This window comes from Myodes glareolus, chromosome 13, assembly GCF_982192425.1.
Source record: "Myodes glareolus chromosome 13, mMyoGla1.1, whole genome shotgun sequence".
In the NCBI taxonomy this organism is placed as follows: Eukaryota; Metazoa; Chordata; class Mammalia; order Rodentia; family Cricetidae; genus Myodes; species Myodes glareolus.
Window position 1 is genome coordinate 39661679 of NC_142038.1, and position 16470 is coordinate 39678148.

The window sequence follows — 16470 nt, forward strand, 5'->3', positions numbered from 1 at the left end:
AGCCTATAAAAGTGACCCAAGTGAGGATTACTAGTAATAGAGGATGCAGAGCCTGAAAAAGTCCTCTTCTGTAGCCAGGCAAGGCTTCCAGTGGTAGGGTGGGACACCACCCAGAGACAAAACTTTTGACCCACACTCTGCCTGCCTCCTGTCTGCAAGATGTGCTGGGGCAATGGTGGCTCAGAACTTATGGGAGTGGCCATGACAGATCTGACTTGAGGCTGGTGCCATGAGAGGGAGCCTGTCAGACCCTGCATTGATGGCCAGGAACAGGACACTAGATGGCTCAGAGACCTAGTGTATAACCAAATACAACTGACAGAGGGGGGGGGGGGATCAATGAATGATTCTCAATGACATTTTGCCAAACTCATAGATCAGTGCTGAGTCAATTGTCATCAGAGAGGCTTTCTCCAGCAGCGAATGGAAGCAGAAGCAGAGATTCACAATAAGACATTAGGCAGAGATTGAGGTACATTTTTTGAAAATAACATGACCTAATCAACTATATATAGTTTTTTATTCTCCTGTAGGACAGTAGAATCGGGGAGGGGGGATTGAAAAAAGACTCTGCAATAGTCCCTCAGTCCTAAGAACTCTGAATGTGACAGAAGCTCAGGAAGTTTCTTCTTCGAAGTCCTCCATGCACATACAGACTTGTAACTAATATTCCTAAAATCCTGGCATGCCCCCAGTGTGGCCTGCCCAAGATCCCTGGGCGGCGGGCTCAGCAGAGACGGCTGCCAGAGCGGTGCAGATTCCCAGCGGCGAGCAGCAGAGCGGTGGCTCATCCCAGGCAGATTGGTCCTGCCATGTGGCCGGGAGAGCCACCCAAGCAGGCAGGTGAGCAGGCAGTGGATAAAAGGCTTACAAGGCATAGTGAATAGACATAAAGCTGAACATTTATTACTTAAAGGAGAGAGAGAGATACAGAGAGACAGAGAGACAGAGAGGAGACACGTGTGCACATGCTAAGAGAGAGAACAGAAAGAAATTAAAGATGGCGATGAGAGGTCAGAGGTCACTGGGAGTGGGCATGGCTTGTCCCTTAAAGGGAACAGAGACCAAAGGAATAACAGTAACAACCATGTTTTTGGTACTGCTTAATTTGGTACATACATACACACATATGTACATACACTGACTTTCCTTTCACAATATGGTCAGGATCTCTAAAGAGTTGTTTTTTAATTCATCACTTGATAATGGAGCTATTAGGAAATTAAATGTGATAACTCACTCAGTGGTTTGTTTGAGATATCAAGTCAACACATATCAGTTTTCTTACACTTTTTCGTTTTACCTTTGTAGATTCTTAAGTAGCACTAAGTAGTCCAGGCCAATTGTGGAGTAATGGATTAAGATGCCAGGAAGCACCACAAGGAGAGGCCGTTCCCAAGGAGGAGTTGAAGGTGAAGAAGAGGAATTTCCTACTGTTCCCAGCTGCCCCTCCATTATCTTTCCCACACACCTCTACAAATCACCTGCTTTCCATGCATATTGACCCTCCAGAGACATGGCTCCACCCTTTATGGCATACTTTCTCTGCCATCATATTTAAGACTCCTGCTTTTAACCAAACTTAGTAATCATTTCTGAATGAAAATATATTTTCCATTAGGTAATAGGAAATATTGTCATATGATTAATAAAAAGTGTCTATATATCAGGAGGCCCCAAGAGATCATTGTCTGATCAGGGCACAACATCCTTCCACCAACTGGGGGATTCAAACAGAACCCTGGAAACTTCCGTGAGAAGATGGGATCGGTCAGACTCCAGGGTTGAGGATTTAGAGGTCAGAAGGCTCACATGCTACTTAAATCAAAATACTGCTTCCAAAATAACAAGTTTAGCTGGTGAAATATCACTGCCATGCTTGCTCGGTCGGTTCTCTTCCTGACATTAAAAGAATAAATTGAATGAAAATGCATGAGATTGCTGCAGTAGTTTTTCTCTGGAAAACAGACATTTCAGCTTGGACCGTCACAAAATTGTCTGGAAAAACTGGCTTGCACCCAACTTTGTGGATGAATTTGGATTAAAGAACGGAGGAAATGATAAATAAATGGAAATTAAAATTGAGTTAACATCCACCTTCCAGACATTTCTCTGGATGGCATTTATCATCAAATGCACAGTTACTTTTTATCCAAGGAATGAAGGATTGGAAAGTAAATTATCTATGTAAATATACACGGCAACCCATACACAAAATAAAATGAATTGTCTAGCAGTATGTGAATAGTTGGATCCAGTTAAGGCTTCCACAGGGTTTATTTCTCTTCCTAACTAAGAGCCCTGGGATCTGTGGCTCTTTGCTAACAATTCTATACTATAAATCTGTGCAGAAACATCACATGAAATTAAAAGAGTTTCATGATACATAAAAAAAATTGTGCTAGATTATAAAGAAAAAACTCAGTCAATGAGAAAACATTTCAGTTTTGCATATATTAAAGGAGGTAACAGCAATTGTTTTCATATAAAGGTGAGCCATGCCTTATCCCGACAGTATCTGCACCAAGAGATAGCTTTGTGTAAGGAGGGAGAACACCGGAGAGTCTCTGAGTCTTTTGTGACTTGGAAGAAATTTCTTGCATTTCGGCTTCAAATTCTATACAACATTTCTTTCAATAAATTATCTCCCCCAGTGAATTCCTTACCAAATAAATCTCTTCTGAACTGATGCCTAGTAGCTAAGATACATATTATCAACCTCACATCTATTAATGGAGACAAATAGCTTTCGGTCTAAATAGTGTGCACTGGAACCTGCTGTGACCATGTACCTGTGACTCTACTGTGGAGAGAAAATCAGATCTTAGAGAAAAATGAAATAAGAATTGAAAAGGCGTCCCCTCAGCCTGCTGGTCGCCGTCATGAGGAAGGTGGCACATGCGCAGCCACATGTGACACGATTTAGCACTTAGACCCAACTGAAGACCAGCCAAACACAGTTCAGATCCAGCTGATCATTTGCATGTGTGACTTACATAGTTCCACGAGCTATGATAAAACTTCATAAGCAATTTCACTGTATTCAATTTTTTCTGAACTAAATAGAAAGCTACATAATCTCAATTATGCCAAAACATAATAGAGAACACCCGTTCTCTCAGTCATGCCATCCCAGCACAACAATAATTACCTAGCAACAAACCCTGCCTGGAGCTGTTATGAACATCCTTTCCCATGACCTGTAACAGCTGCATATACTGTTCTCCTAGTCTCCCACTTTCCCCTTGTTCTAAGCCTCTTAGAACACTGCCAAAGATTCTCGCACATGCTGTGCCCCCATGGTCTGCTCTATGGGTTGTTAGGAAGTGCAGAAACTTAGAATCACATAGAGTAAATGAGCAACGAAGGAACCAAGCCGTACAAAGCCAGAAGGATGCTGTTGTCAAGGGGAGCTAGAGAAAACTAGCAATGTGAGTGTGAACGTCTCTTTTGATCAATCTCTCTAATGCAAGAAAGCTGAGAACCAAGGAGACAGGGTTTCACTGTGTTCACAATAAGAGGACTTCTTTCACTAGTGATCCGGTTTCTCACTCATTAGGACACTATCGAAAGGACATTTATGAGATGAGTTTCCATAAGTATCCTAGTAAGCACATGACTATTCAGCTCAAACACTTTATGTTCTTTCATTATTAAATCAACCTAAGTGTGGTAGTCTGAATGTATTTGACCCCAGGGAGCCACACCATTAGGGGGTGTGGCCTTGATGGAGGAAGTGTTGTCTTGTTGGAGGAGGTTGGATGGCACAGACCTTGAATTCAGGCTTTGAGGTTGGAGGGCACACCTTTAATCCACGCCACACCTGCTGTTGGAAGTGTGTCACCGTGGAGACAGCGTTGAAGTCTTTTCCCCCCACGGTTCACTCGGTGTGACAGTTGATTTCCTGTTGCCTGCAGGATGCAGCACTCTCAGGTCCAACAACACCCCTACCTGCACACTGCATGCTCCCTGCCATGATGATAATGGACTGAACCTCTGAAACTATAAGCAGGCCCCCTCAATTAAATGTTTTCTTTATCAGAGTTGCTGTGATCATGGTGTCTGTTCGCAGCAATAGGAAACCCTAACGAAGACAAGAGGCTTCCATGTAAGACCCATCCTGTATGATTGCAACTACCACTGCTACCTTGCTCTTCATGCGGATTCCTTTCAGTGGGACTCCCTGTGTTTACTCACAATGTTGCCCTACCCGAAGCTGAAGGAAGAAGCAGGTCTCCACATTAAACAAATCTATAAAGCACCAGAAAGTTGGACAAAAGACCAACAACCAAACACTCTTTGGCAAGTTAAAAATATGCAGAAAAATTAAAACACTCCAACAACTACTAACTCTCCTAACTCAAATGTCTGTTAAATAAATTCCTTTCTAAATCTTCAAATCCTCTTCCTTTTCCTCATTTATAAGTGTCACTCTTGGTTCCGTTCATTGAGAAAACTAAGGCAGACTGAGGACAGCATTTGAACTACACCAATCTTATCTGATTACAATCATCAGCCATGTCCAGAACCTCTGCTTCTAGCTGGAATTAATATGTATTATTCCTTAAACAAAATCCCTGTATCTGAGCCAGTTACCTTCTAATTGCTGAGATAAAATACCATGACCAAAGCAATTTATAAAAGGAAGGGTTTATTTGGGGGGTCATATTATACCTATGTTTATAATTGATGACCAAATAAAGGACAGAAAGTACTTCTATGCCAATCAAGTTCATATTTTTATGAAATCATAACAATTAACACAAAATTTGATAAATTAATTGTGTGTGTGTGTGTCATTGGACAATCACACAAAAACCATATTAATTACAACATTGCTTGGCCAACAACTCAAGTGTATTTCTAGCTAGCTCTTACATCCTAAATTAACCCAATTCTATTAATCTGCGTATCACCACGAGGCTGTGGCCTTCTGGTAAGGGTTGTGGTGCCTGTCTCCTTCTGCAGCTACATGGTATCTCCTTGACTCCACCTACTCTCTCTAGATGTCTCTGTTCGGATTTTCCGCCTGACTTTACTCTGTCAACCCATTGGCCAAACAGTGTCTTTATTAACCAATGGTAATAAAACATATTCACAGCATACAGAGGGGGTTTCCACATCATTGTATAGGCAAAGCTGACAGATTCTTTTAAATTGAATATAAAAAGAATATTGAAGACATCTAAGTAAAGACAGAAAAAAAAGCAACAGTAGAAGTTAGGAATGTCGCTCAGTTGGTAGAGTGATTCCAGCACCATATTAAATAGGTGTGATAGCATGTGCCAGTAATCTCAGCATGTGGGAATTTGGGACCAAAGGGACAGAGGTTCAAGGTTATCCTAGAAGTTGCTCAGTGATTAAGAGCTCTTGTTACCCTTCCAGAGGATGAAAATTCAGTTGATAGCTCCCATGTCAGATGCCTTACAGCTACCTCTAATTCCAATTTCAGGTATATAAAGGAGATTTGTTAGAATGGCTTCTGGGCTGTGGTCCAGCTAGTTCAACAATGGCTAGCAACCAATGGAAAGCTCAAGAATCCTGTAGCTGTTTCAGTCCAAGAAACTGAATGTCTGAGCTGATCTTCAGTATATGCCAGAATCCTGAAGAAGTAGACTCTAATGCCAGTGAAGGAATAGACTTGGCAGTGATGGGGAGAGAAAACAGACATAGAAAAGAAGCTTCCTTCTTCCTTGAGGTTTATATATACTTCCAGGAGAAGATATGGTCCAGATTAAAAGTGACTCTTCCTACATCAGAAGATCTGGATTAAGGGTGAATTTCCCATATCAAACGATTAGGAATAGAAGTGGATCTTTCTACTTCAAATAAGTTAAATAAAAAGAAAACATCCTTAAAGGCATGTATAGCCATTTGGGTTTTAGTTAATCCCAGGTGTAGTTAAGTTGACAACCAAGAATAGCTTAGAACTGCCATCACAGGAGCATAACCTAGAACTGTCATAATGGACTGTATTATAACCTAGAACTGTCATAACGGAGTGTAACCAGGAACTGTCATAATGGAGTGTAGCCTAGAACTATCATTATGGACTGTAACCTAGAACTGGCATAATGGACTGTAACCTAGAACTGTCATAATGGACTGTAACCTAGAACTGTCATAATGGAGTGTAACTTAGAACTGTCATAAGGGACTGTAACCTAGAACTGTCATAATGGAGTGTAGCCTAGAACTGTCATAATGGAGTGTAACTTAGAACTGTCATAATGAACTGTAACCTAGAACTGTCATAATGGAGTGTAGCCTAGAACTGTCATAATGGACTGTAATCTAGAACTGTCATAATGGAGTGTAGCCTAGAACTATCATAATGGACTGTAACCTAGAACTGTTCATAATGAACTGTAACCTAGAACTGTCATAATGGACCGTAACCTAGAACTGTCATAATGGACCGTAACCTAGAACTGTCATAGTGCAGTGTAGCCTAGAACGTTAAGGTAAATGGGCCCTTTCTCCTCAGGGGTATTATAGGTGATCAGCCAGCAAACAAACTGGTTCATAACAAGCACTCTAGAAGCAGAGAAATAAAAATGTTGAGAAAGTGTCTACATAGAAATAATAAGTGGAATCTCCCAAAATCTGGGCGAAGATACAGCATCCAGACACAGACACAGAAACACTTCTCATAAATTTCTACCCTAAGACAAGGGAGGAGTATAAAATGAAGCAAGAGACAACATTTATTTCGCTCTTGGGAAAGTCCTGACACATCTGTTAGTAGGTATGACTAGAACAGTCCTCAAACAGATGTGAAACCATACAAGATCCAAATGGATGAAGCATTTTTTTATTTTGTTTTATTTTTTTAAAGATATATTCCTAGTATATAATCTAGACTGGCCTGGAACTTTCTGTACAGTAAAAGTGGTCCTTGAACTACCTACCCTCCTGCGTCCATCTCTTGAGTTCTGGAATTACAGGCATGTCTGTTCTCCAAAGACAATCTTGAACTAAACACAAAGCAATTGCATTCCCAATTACAAAATAAAAATAGAGTAGTTATGACCCAAAGCAGCATAAAACATATTAATTAATGAAGCAGGAATAGAATGTGGAAATAGACTTAAACAATGATCAATTGATTTCTGACAAAGGAGCTATAGATACACAATAAAGATAGCATAGTCTTTTCAATAAATATGTTGGGGAAAATGCTTATCCATATACATGAAATTAGATTCTTACCTCATGTGAACAAATATTGTCATCGCTTCTAAAACGGGTTAAAGGCATACACCTAAAAGCTAAAATGTAAAATGCTACAACATAGAAGGAAATGCTGTGACAATATTCTCTGCAACATCTCTGTGGCTATGAGATCAGAGCAAATTCACAGTCTGAAGAACAGTATCTAGCAAACATTTAATATGTTCACACCACTGAAAAGTCAATAGAGCCTAAGTTCAGCCAATGTAAATTAGACTCACCTCGGTTTGACTTGCTTGCCCCCTCCCCACGGATCAAAAATCCCCTATATCAGCAACATTTTTATGTCTACTTAAATAAATATTCATCCATAGAATACTACAATTATTCAAGTGACAAAGTTTCTTCTACATGCTAACCTTCAGTTGGGAGGAAGGGAGCCATATTATCCTGTCTTTGACTTCAGTTGCTATTCTGAAGGTGGCCCACTGTCTTCCCAGTTACAAATTGCTGTAAGATGAGACTGATGTCCTTACCTTTCTGTCACACAGCTGCCACAGACAAGTGTCTTCATACAATAAAATAAGAGGTTTGTGAAATATATTCAATGTAGACTTAATAGTCATAAAGAAAGTAGGGTGGAGTTCATTACCCTCAGAGCCTTTTTATTCTCTGAAAATTAAGCAGCTACAATAAGTTATAATATAATAATATATAAAGAAGTATTATATACTAATTATATATAGTCATATATTAATTAATATAATATTTTGATAGCAACATAATAATGTTATCATACGTTTTGGATAACACAGAAAAAATAGACTCAGAAATGTTGCAGTTACATAAAGTCAAGTTCAATAACAAAACTGAAAAAATATGCCACAAAAGCCATCCGCAAACCCATCACCTAAATGTCAGGCTGTGAAACTCCATTTATACTTATTACCTGCAGAGCATGTTTGTGTGTGTGTGTGTGTGTGTGTGTGTGTGTGTGTGTGTGTGTGTGTGTGTGTGAGAGAGAGAGAGAGAGTCCATTTTCTTCCGTCACCTTTTCAAGGGTCCTGGAAATCAAACAAGAGTTGGTAGACCAGCATGATAATCCTTTTACTCGCTGAGATGGCCTTAAACTCAGTCTAAAGAGATAGATTTACTTTCCTGCCATTTCATAGCTGATAAGACCAGAAAAGACTTTCCAAAAACATTTAGGAAGTAATTCCAGGTGTTCAAGTTTATCAAATATAATTCACTTTTTTATAATTTTATCTCCCTTCCCTCATTTTTTTACTGTAATTTCACTCTATTTTCAACCAGTTCCCAAAACAATTTTTCCAAGCAATTTACTTTGAACAATTAAAAATGTCCTAAATCTTTTTGGGCATTTTAAATTAGTTGCTAACACTTGACTCATGAGAAAAATATAATTGGCTTAGGGAACATGTGTTAGCCAATACGAAATTTGGTTAAAACTAAAAGCAAATATTTTGAATTTGGGACTTTCCCTGAAACCTGCATGTTGCCTGGAAAAATGGTCAGAGGCACGGCATTGCCTAGCTACAGGGCACACACTTGGGTAGAGAAAGTAAACTTCTGCTGAGTGCTCTACCTCCCTGTCTCCCACAGAGTAGAAAGCCTCAATACTCCCGCCACACACCCATTACATCTCTGACCTCTTCTCACACTACTCCTTGGGTCACTCATCTCAAGACACAGTGACCTCCTCATGGACCCTTGAATATACCAAGGATGCTTCCAGCCTAGAGCTGATAACTTCCTATTCCCCGTCTCAACCCCTAGAAGACCTCCTCAACACACTCCTTCATTCACATCATTCAACTCTGTTCTACACTCAACCTGCAATGGACAACATATTCTATATAGCCCATACATGCCATAGCCTTTACTTTGGTCTAGATTTTTATGTTTTCATATTCAATTGGTCAAATTTCTTTAAAATGTCTATTACTCATATTGCCAGAATGTAAATTATATGACAAACTACCATTGTTTAACAACCTGATCTACCCTCAAGAACCCAGAGAGGAAAGGAGAATATGCTAATTGCTCAAGAAGAATTTATTGGCTGTTTTTCAATGAAAGCCTTTCTTTATCCTCTCTCTTTCTCTCTTTAATGAAAATTTTATTTTTTCATACCTCAAGAAGCTAGAAGGTCAAAATCAAATCTAGGAAAATGCATCTTGCTACAACTATATGTCCAAATGGACCCTTTATGTTCTCCATTGTGTTAAGAAAAAAATTTGTCATGAGAATTTGAACAAATAAACAAAACAGTAAAATATTTCATTGTGAGGAAGAATTTGTGAACCAAACAAATACAGCAAAATGTATGGTAAAAACAAAACAACCAAAAAACCTAAACCATGAAAAATCAAGACGTAATGGGTTAGTCCTTTACATCTGTCTTGGTTGGTATTTTGACTATTTAACACATGCTAGAGGTATCTGGGAAGAGGAATTTCAACTGAAAAAAAAATGCCTCTATAAGATTACCTGTAGGTAAGTCTGCAGGGCATTTTCTTAATTAATTGAATGATTGAATGTAGGTAGACCCAGTTCACTGTGGGTGATGCCATCCCCTAAGCGATTGGTCCTGAATGATATAAGAAGCTGGCTTAGCAATCTATAAGAAGCAAATTTATAAGTAGCATTTTTCCGGGGTCTCAGCTTCATTTATTGCTTTCAGGTTCCTGCCTTGAGTTCCTGCCTTGGCTTCCCCTGATGATGAATGTGACCTGAGAGTTGTAGGTTGAAATAAACCCTTTCCTCCTCGGGTTGTTTGGATCATGGTGTTCTGTCACAGCAGGTAGACAACATCAGACAAGGATCTGAAAGAACCGAGTCGGGAAGCCATGCAGATGTGAGATGTGAGGAAGGTCATACCAGGAAGTATAAAAGCTCTGGGTGGAAACTTCTGTAGCTACAAGAAATATCTCAGACGAGCCAGGAGTTCACTGTGGCTGGAATGCTATGTTAATTAGAAAGGTCAGATGCTAAGGGTAGTTGTGTGGTACACAGATTTCAAAGGTGTGGTAGAACAATTTGGTTCAGTTTGCATAGGAAAACAATTGGAGGATATCGAACAGAAGAATCACAGGACAAATTATGCTTTCTCTATTACAAGATTTTTAAATTTTTAAAGAAATTATATTACTGGATGTAGTAGTGTAGGCCTTTTATCCCAGCACTTGGGAGGCAAAGGCAGGTGGATCTGAGTTCAAGATCAGCCTGTTCCACAGAGTTAGTTCTAGGACAACCAGTTACATAAGATCCCGTCTTTAAAGCAAGAATGAAAATAAAAGTATTTGTATATTTGTTTGTTTTGTTTTGTTTTGTTTTTGAGACAGGGTCTTTCTATGTATCCCTGACTCTCCTTGAACTGTAGACAAGGCTGGCCTCAAACTCTGAAGTGCTTGGATTGATGATTGACGTGGGAGGACCCAGCCCATTGTGGATGGTGCTCCCCACTAGGCAGGTGGTCCTGGTTGATATGAGAAGTCGGGCTGAGCAAGCCATGGGGAACAATGCAGTACACAGACAGCATTTACCCATAGCATCCGCTTCAGTGCTTGCCTCCAGAGCCCTGCCTTGAGTTCTTGCCCTGATGTCCTGGTCATGGTGTTTTCCCACAGCAACAGAAGCTCTAACTCAGACAAGTTAATACATAACAAGTTCACTAAACACCTAGATACATATGTGCACACACATATGCACACACCTGAATACACATATAAATAGAAAAAGGACATTCTTAGGTTTCTTAGGTATAATCTGACTATCTGTTTAAAAAAAAAGAGCCAGGTCTTCTTGGAGTCTCTAGCAAACCTCTTTGGTGACCTATTGTTCTGAGAAAAAACAGTAAATATCTAAGAATTATGAGTCATTTATTGAACCAATACAATATGGTATCCAGTAGCCATTTGTGTATAAGTAAGATGAATTAAAAGTCCATAAAGTATAAACTCAGATTAGTCACGGTTTAAGTTCCCAGTAGTTCCATGTGGCTAGTGACTGGAACACATGGCAATTCTATTATCACCAAAAGTTTTAACCTCCATTTTAAATCCTCTCAATCAGAAAGCACAGTTATTAGAAGTATCCTTAATTAATGCAATGAGCCAAATGAAACAGGTAATCATATAACTCTTTTAGTATAAATTAATATTATATACCCAGTGGAATTTCCATAATAAAACTACCTATCTTTTTCAAAAATAAAATGTCAACACCCTAGTTACAAGACCTTACTGAATGTCAGGGAGATACAGAAGTTTTACCACCGTGAAGCAGCAGTTGCTGCCTCTGGGGCATGATACAAGATCACCTTCTAATTTTACTTTGTTTTCTTTCAACTCTAGCATAATGTCTATCTTGAGGAATGCAAATTGCAGTGGATGCTGCGGTAATAAATGAAAGAGGAGTAATCTGTTAAAGTGTGGCACTAGATAGAGGTGACATTGTAGAATTCTATAGGATTCTCTCCTCTATATAATGGTGTAAATTTTAAAGCTGTAAGTCAACAATATCTCTTTGGCACATGGTAACATGAAAGATATATAACTGGCAGGGGATAGAGATATCCATTGCTCTATCTAGTTTTCCATGGGTTCTGGGGATTTGAACTGAGTTCTTCATGTTTGCACTGTATCCCTTTACCTACTGAGTTATCTCTGTCAAAAACTGGAAATTACTTTTCCTTTCTTTCTTGATTGCTTTTTTAAAAGAATGGAGCTTTTTTTCCCCGAGAAAAGGTGACACTATGCTGCCCCTTTGTTTTCCACTTGTGTGCAGTCTGTTCATTCTGTGATATTGATAAACACTCTGGTAAATTCTAGAACCAGAACACGAAGAAATACAAATTCTCTATTTCCAAGTACACAAGTTCAAAGTTTTAGATTCATCTGGCTAACTTTTACATGATCTATCTTCTCATAAAATATTAATCTTTAAAGATAAAGACTTGTTTTCTGCTAGAGGCAGATGGGGTAACATAAAATTACTTCAAGTCTGGACCTGAAGGTGATTACAATATGACACAGTGGATTAATAATATAATTTTATTGTTAGGAGAGTGGGAAAATCATTTTCCATTTAGTGATGACACTCCAAATCATGAGGGATGTTTTGGAGGCTAAGGCTGGAGGGTCATGAGCTTGAGGCTACATTAGAAGACCTTCCACCTCAAAATCTAAATAAATAAACCAAAGTTACCCTGAAGACTGTCCTTGGAGGATAAGCGTGGCTGTAACAATCTGCAATGAGAATAGGCTATGGTACAGGGGGAATAGGTGGCCAAGATGAAACTAGAACAAATGGCTATGTTAAATTATTATTATAAGATAAATTTTATACCTACATTAAAAAAAAAGCAGGGATGCAGGACTTTCCAACTATTCAAAGTCCACAGTTTCACTGCTATTTTGTTGAGTTTCATGCTTTTTATTTCCTTGAATTGCTGGTCTTGAGTTTCGAAAAGTGATTTTTCTATCCTAGGGTATTTTGTTTTGATGGCTTCACTGGGTCGTTACAAGCAATTTGGCATATTCTCAAGAGCTATCTCACACAACATGTCCCTAACTAAATTGACTAATAAAAGTAATGTGAATGAAGCTGAAAGAAGACACTGGGAAACAATATGGAAATTTCCAGTTTACCAGACATAGAGTTGACAAGAGGAAATGATGCAGTATCTCTCCTGCAGAGCAGCCTCTGTCTCTCACAGGGGACATCAGGTCCATATGTTTCACAAGGTTGGTGAACACCTCAGCCAGACACTCAACCCTTGCTCACGACAAGCAAGAGGGTTGAACCCACCGCCTACAGCTGACACATCAGGTTTCTCATAAATGAGGCCACCTGTGAGGAAACCAACTCCAGGATGAAAACTCTCAGAAAAACAAAATCACTTAAAGCCCTGAAAAAAAGAAATTTCTGAATGAATGAAAAAAAAAAAAAAGATTGAGTAACAAGGACAGCCATGACTCCTCAAGGAAGACAAGTAGGCAGCCCATTTTCTCCCCTGATTTCAGAGACAGTCCGTAAGATTCGGTAAGGAAACTGTTGACTTCTACTTACGTAGAGAAATTTGCTCCCAATTCTGTAGCCTGAGAATTGTCTAGACTATGTATGGAAACTAAAGCGTGCCTGAGATTCAGTGACCCACAACATCCAGGGGGCAGCTTTCAAGAGAGATGAGCCTTGAAATACCCGAGAGCCCTTCCACACTCAACTCAAAGACCGCTGCTCGCTTCGCCAAGGAGACACTTGCCTTAGCTGTCAGAGGACACTATTGGGCAATACCGGTGTTCGCTTCACTAAATAACACGTCTGTTAAATGCTTTCATTTCTTTGTCTCTGTAAGAATTCATCTTCCTTTGAAGAGAACCTAGTCTCAAGCGTCTTTGATCAAGAAGTTGGTGAAATGATTGACAATGAAAACAAATATGGATAGATATTCTGAGGTTTCACATTGTACAACCGTTAATGTAGTACCTCTCCCAAGAATATCTGCATGTTCTTTCCTTCAATGGGACGAGTAACGCCAGCTGCTAGAGGCATCTAGTGGAAAGGAGGACTTGTGAAAGCTCCAGCTGTCACATCCCCCCCCCAAAAAAGCAAAGAGTCACTCCTCTGTCCTGATTTTACACTCCGTGTGACTCACTCCGTGCCTTTTCTGCATAACAAAGACCCGACTTCCTGATTTGACAAAACAACTGCGGAAAATTTCTACAAAGAGTGTGAATATTTTCTTTGTCCTGGGGAGCCTTCAGAGAAGAGGGGAAATGAGGAAGGAGCTTAATCTACCATTACACAATTTTCCATTTTGTTAAAAGAACCTCCCCAGAGGCGCATCGCCTACTTCCTGTGGGGCCTTACCAGGGATAAGAAAGCACATTACAGAAAGCCCAACTAATGGGAAGTCAGAATCTGGGCAACGGGCCTAAGAGCAGGGTGCCCAACCAGACCATAGACAGAGCTGGGCTTGATACCAAGCCAGCAGTATAGTAAGTTGGAGGCTCCCTATGGAGTTGTACAGCCATGGAACATTCAATACTTACTGAAACCTTCTTGACTGACAATGGGTACACCAATAGGGAAAGACAAAACTTTTTCCAGTTGTTTAATGGCTAATCGAATAGCTTACCAGCCCTAGGCTACTACTGAATGGAAGAGTGTCCTTGCAGGACCTGGGTGGGATGGAGGTGTTGGCAGATAGTGATGGAGCAAGAAGAGAAATCATCCATGGAAGCTTTGGCTTTTGACTGGAACTTAATTTTAACTGAAATGATCGTGATGTTCCTAATGCTTCTGTTGTCCAATTTCTCTTTCAAATTCAATGATGTGTTACGGAAATGCTTATGGGCATTTGAAGCTGAGCACAATACTCTTTCTAGTATTCTAGAAATCGCCACCTCTCCCATTACCTTCTCCCTTTTTTCTCAAATGTTTTGCTTTTTAAGGAGAATGCAGTTTCCTCCTCTTTCCTCGCAGCCTCTGCCTCACTTTACAAAATGCTAACATTCCTTCATTAGGTTGCACGCCGCCTCCAAGAAATGTCATCAGCATTGCAAAGTTATTCAGCATCTTGTGACTCTGTCAGTATTTACCCAAGTCTCCTTGCAGGTCTATTCATGAATAAATTTTATATGCTCTACAAAGCTAGCTGCGTTCTCAGATCTTGCCATTCATACTTTTATGAGACACTAATTGTAAGACATTCACATTTCTTTCTGTCACATATATATCCTAGTTGATTCTAGAGTATTTTACATCAGCAAATAGTTAAACAGAAATAAAAACAGCATGTGAGCCAAGCAGTTGCCAGCAGTGAATGGCATGCTTAATTAATGCTGGCTGTGGTCCTCTGTGCTAAGAGATAACCTCTGATAATTTAAAACACACACATTAATTCTTTGCCACGCAGACCATTGCTATAATACAAGGAAGTCAACCATCCTTCCAAACTCTATCAAGCCTATGATTCCTTCACTTCAGCTTAATTCTGGTAGACAGCTCAGGTTTTATGTGGAAGCTCGCTCTTAATGCCTCTCTCATGCTCCCTCTTGACTCATGGAAATGACCAGGAGCCGTTGCTAAGTAAGAACAGGGCCCATCAGTGCTCCTAGCTGGCCTGCTGCCCAGATGCTCCTGCCATCTGTTGGAAATGCAACCCAATAGAAACAGAAGGTAGACTAGAAAAACGCGCTTTTCCTCCTGCCTTTTAAAAGTGTGTTTTTCATGCTTTAATAATTAGCCACGTGAACAGGCTTTAGACCATGCCTCAGATACTAAAATAAACAGTGAATTCTTTTCTTCTGGCGCAGGAACGTTTAGCGTAGTGATACATTTTAAACAAAGCCTTTACTCCCTTTGCCCCTCAGTTCCATAAAATACTTTTGAAAATAAAAGATGAGAGAATGATTTTTACAGGAGGAAGAAATCAATCAAAGGAGAAGGAAGGAGAGGAAGGGCAGAATGGAAACAAAGCAGGACCCACGGGGTCATGTGGCATGCAGCACTTGGTAGAAGCCACTGTCAAAATTCAGGCAAATATCACAGAATATTGTGATAATGCAGACAGCAAATTAATATAACTCTTCTTTTAAACCACATCCATTCTGTTTCCTGAACCAAAGGAGAGCTACAGTGTATTAGACTTCCTCATCCAAAATATTCCAAAAGTCATACAAATAAGCCGAGACCTGTACCAGCATTTCTGGAATATTCTTACAATCTGAATCAGCACAGATTTCTTACTACAGAGTTTTTGGAATGGAACCAAACATTATTTCTAAAGATTTCCTATGTGTGACTATCAAATTTATTTACTAAAGGTTAAGGAAAAATTAAAATTCTGATAGGATGCCGATGCAGACAGGGAGGAGAAACTTATGAAGACCAGAATGTTCTAGAGCAGACTTGAGGCATAAAAGTCAAAAGTCTTCCTCTTTCAGTTAGCAAATTCAACAATATATTTGCCTAAGTAAGACCTAAAACATGATACCAGTTGATATGATAAAAGAATGGGAAATATCTTACAAGGTTCCACCTGGAGATGAAAAACTACAGGCAATTAATTACAGCTGAATGGTGGTGAATAAGTCTTCTTTAGGGACAAGCCCAAGAGATCAACCATAAACACATGTGAACAACACTAAGTGAACTCAGCAGATTGTATGTATACATTTCTATCTATGTATGTGTCTATACTATTAATTATTAAAGAATAAGATGCTATGAGTTAGAGAAGGAGTAGTAGTCATATAAATGATGCAAACT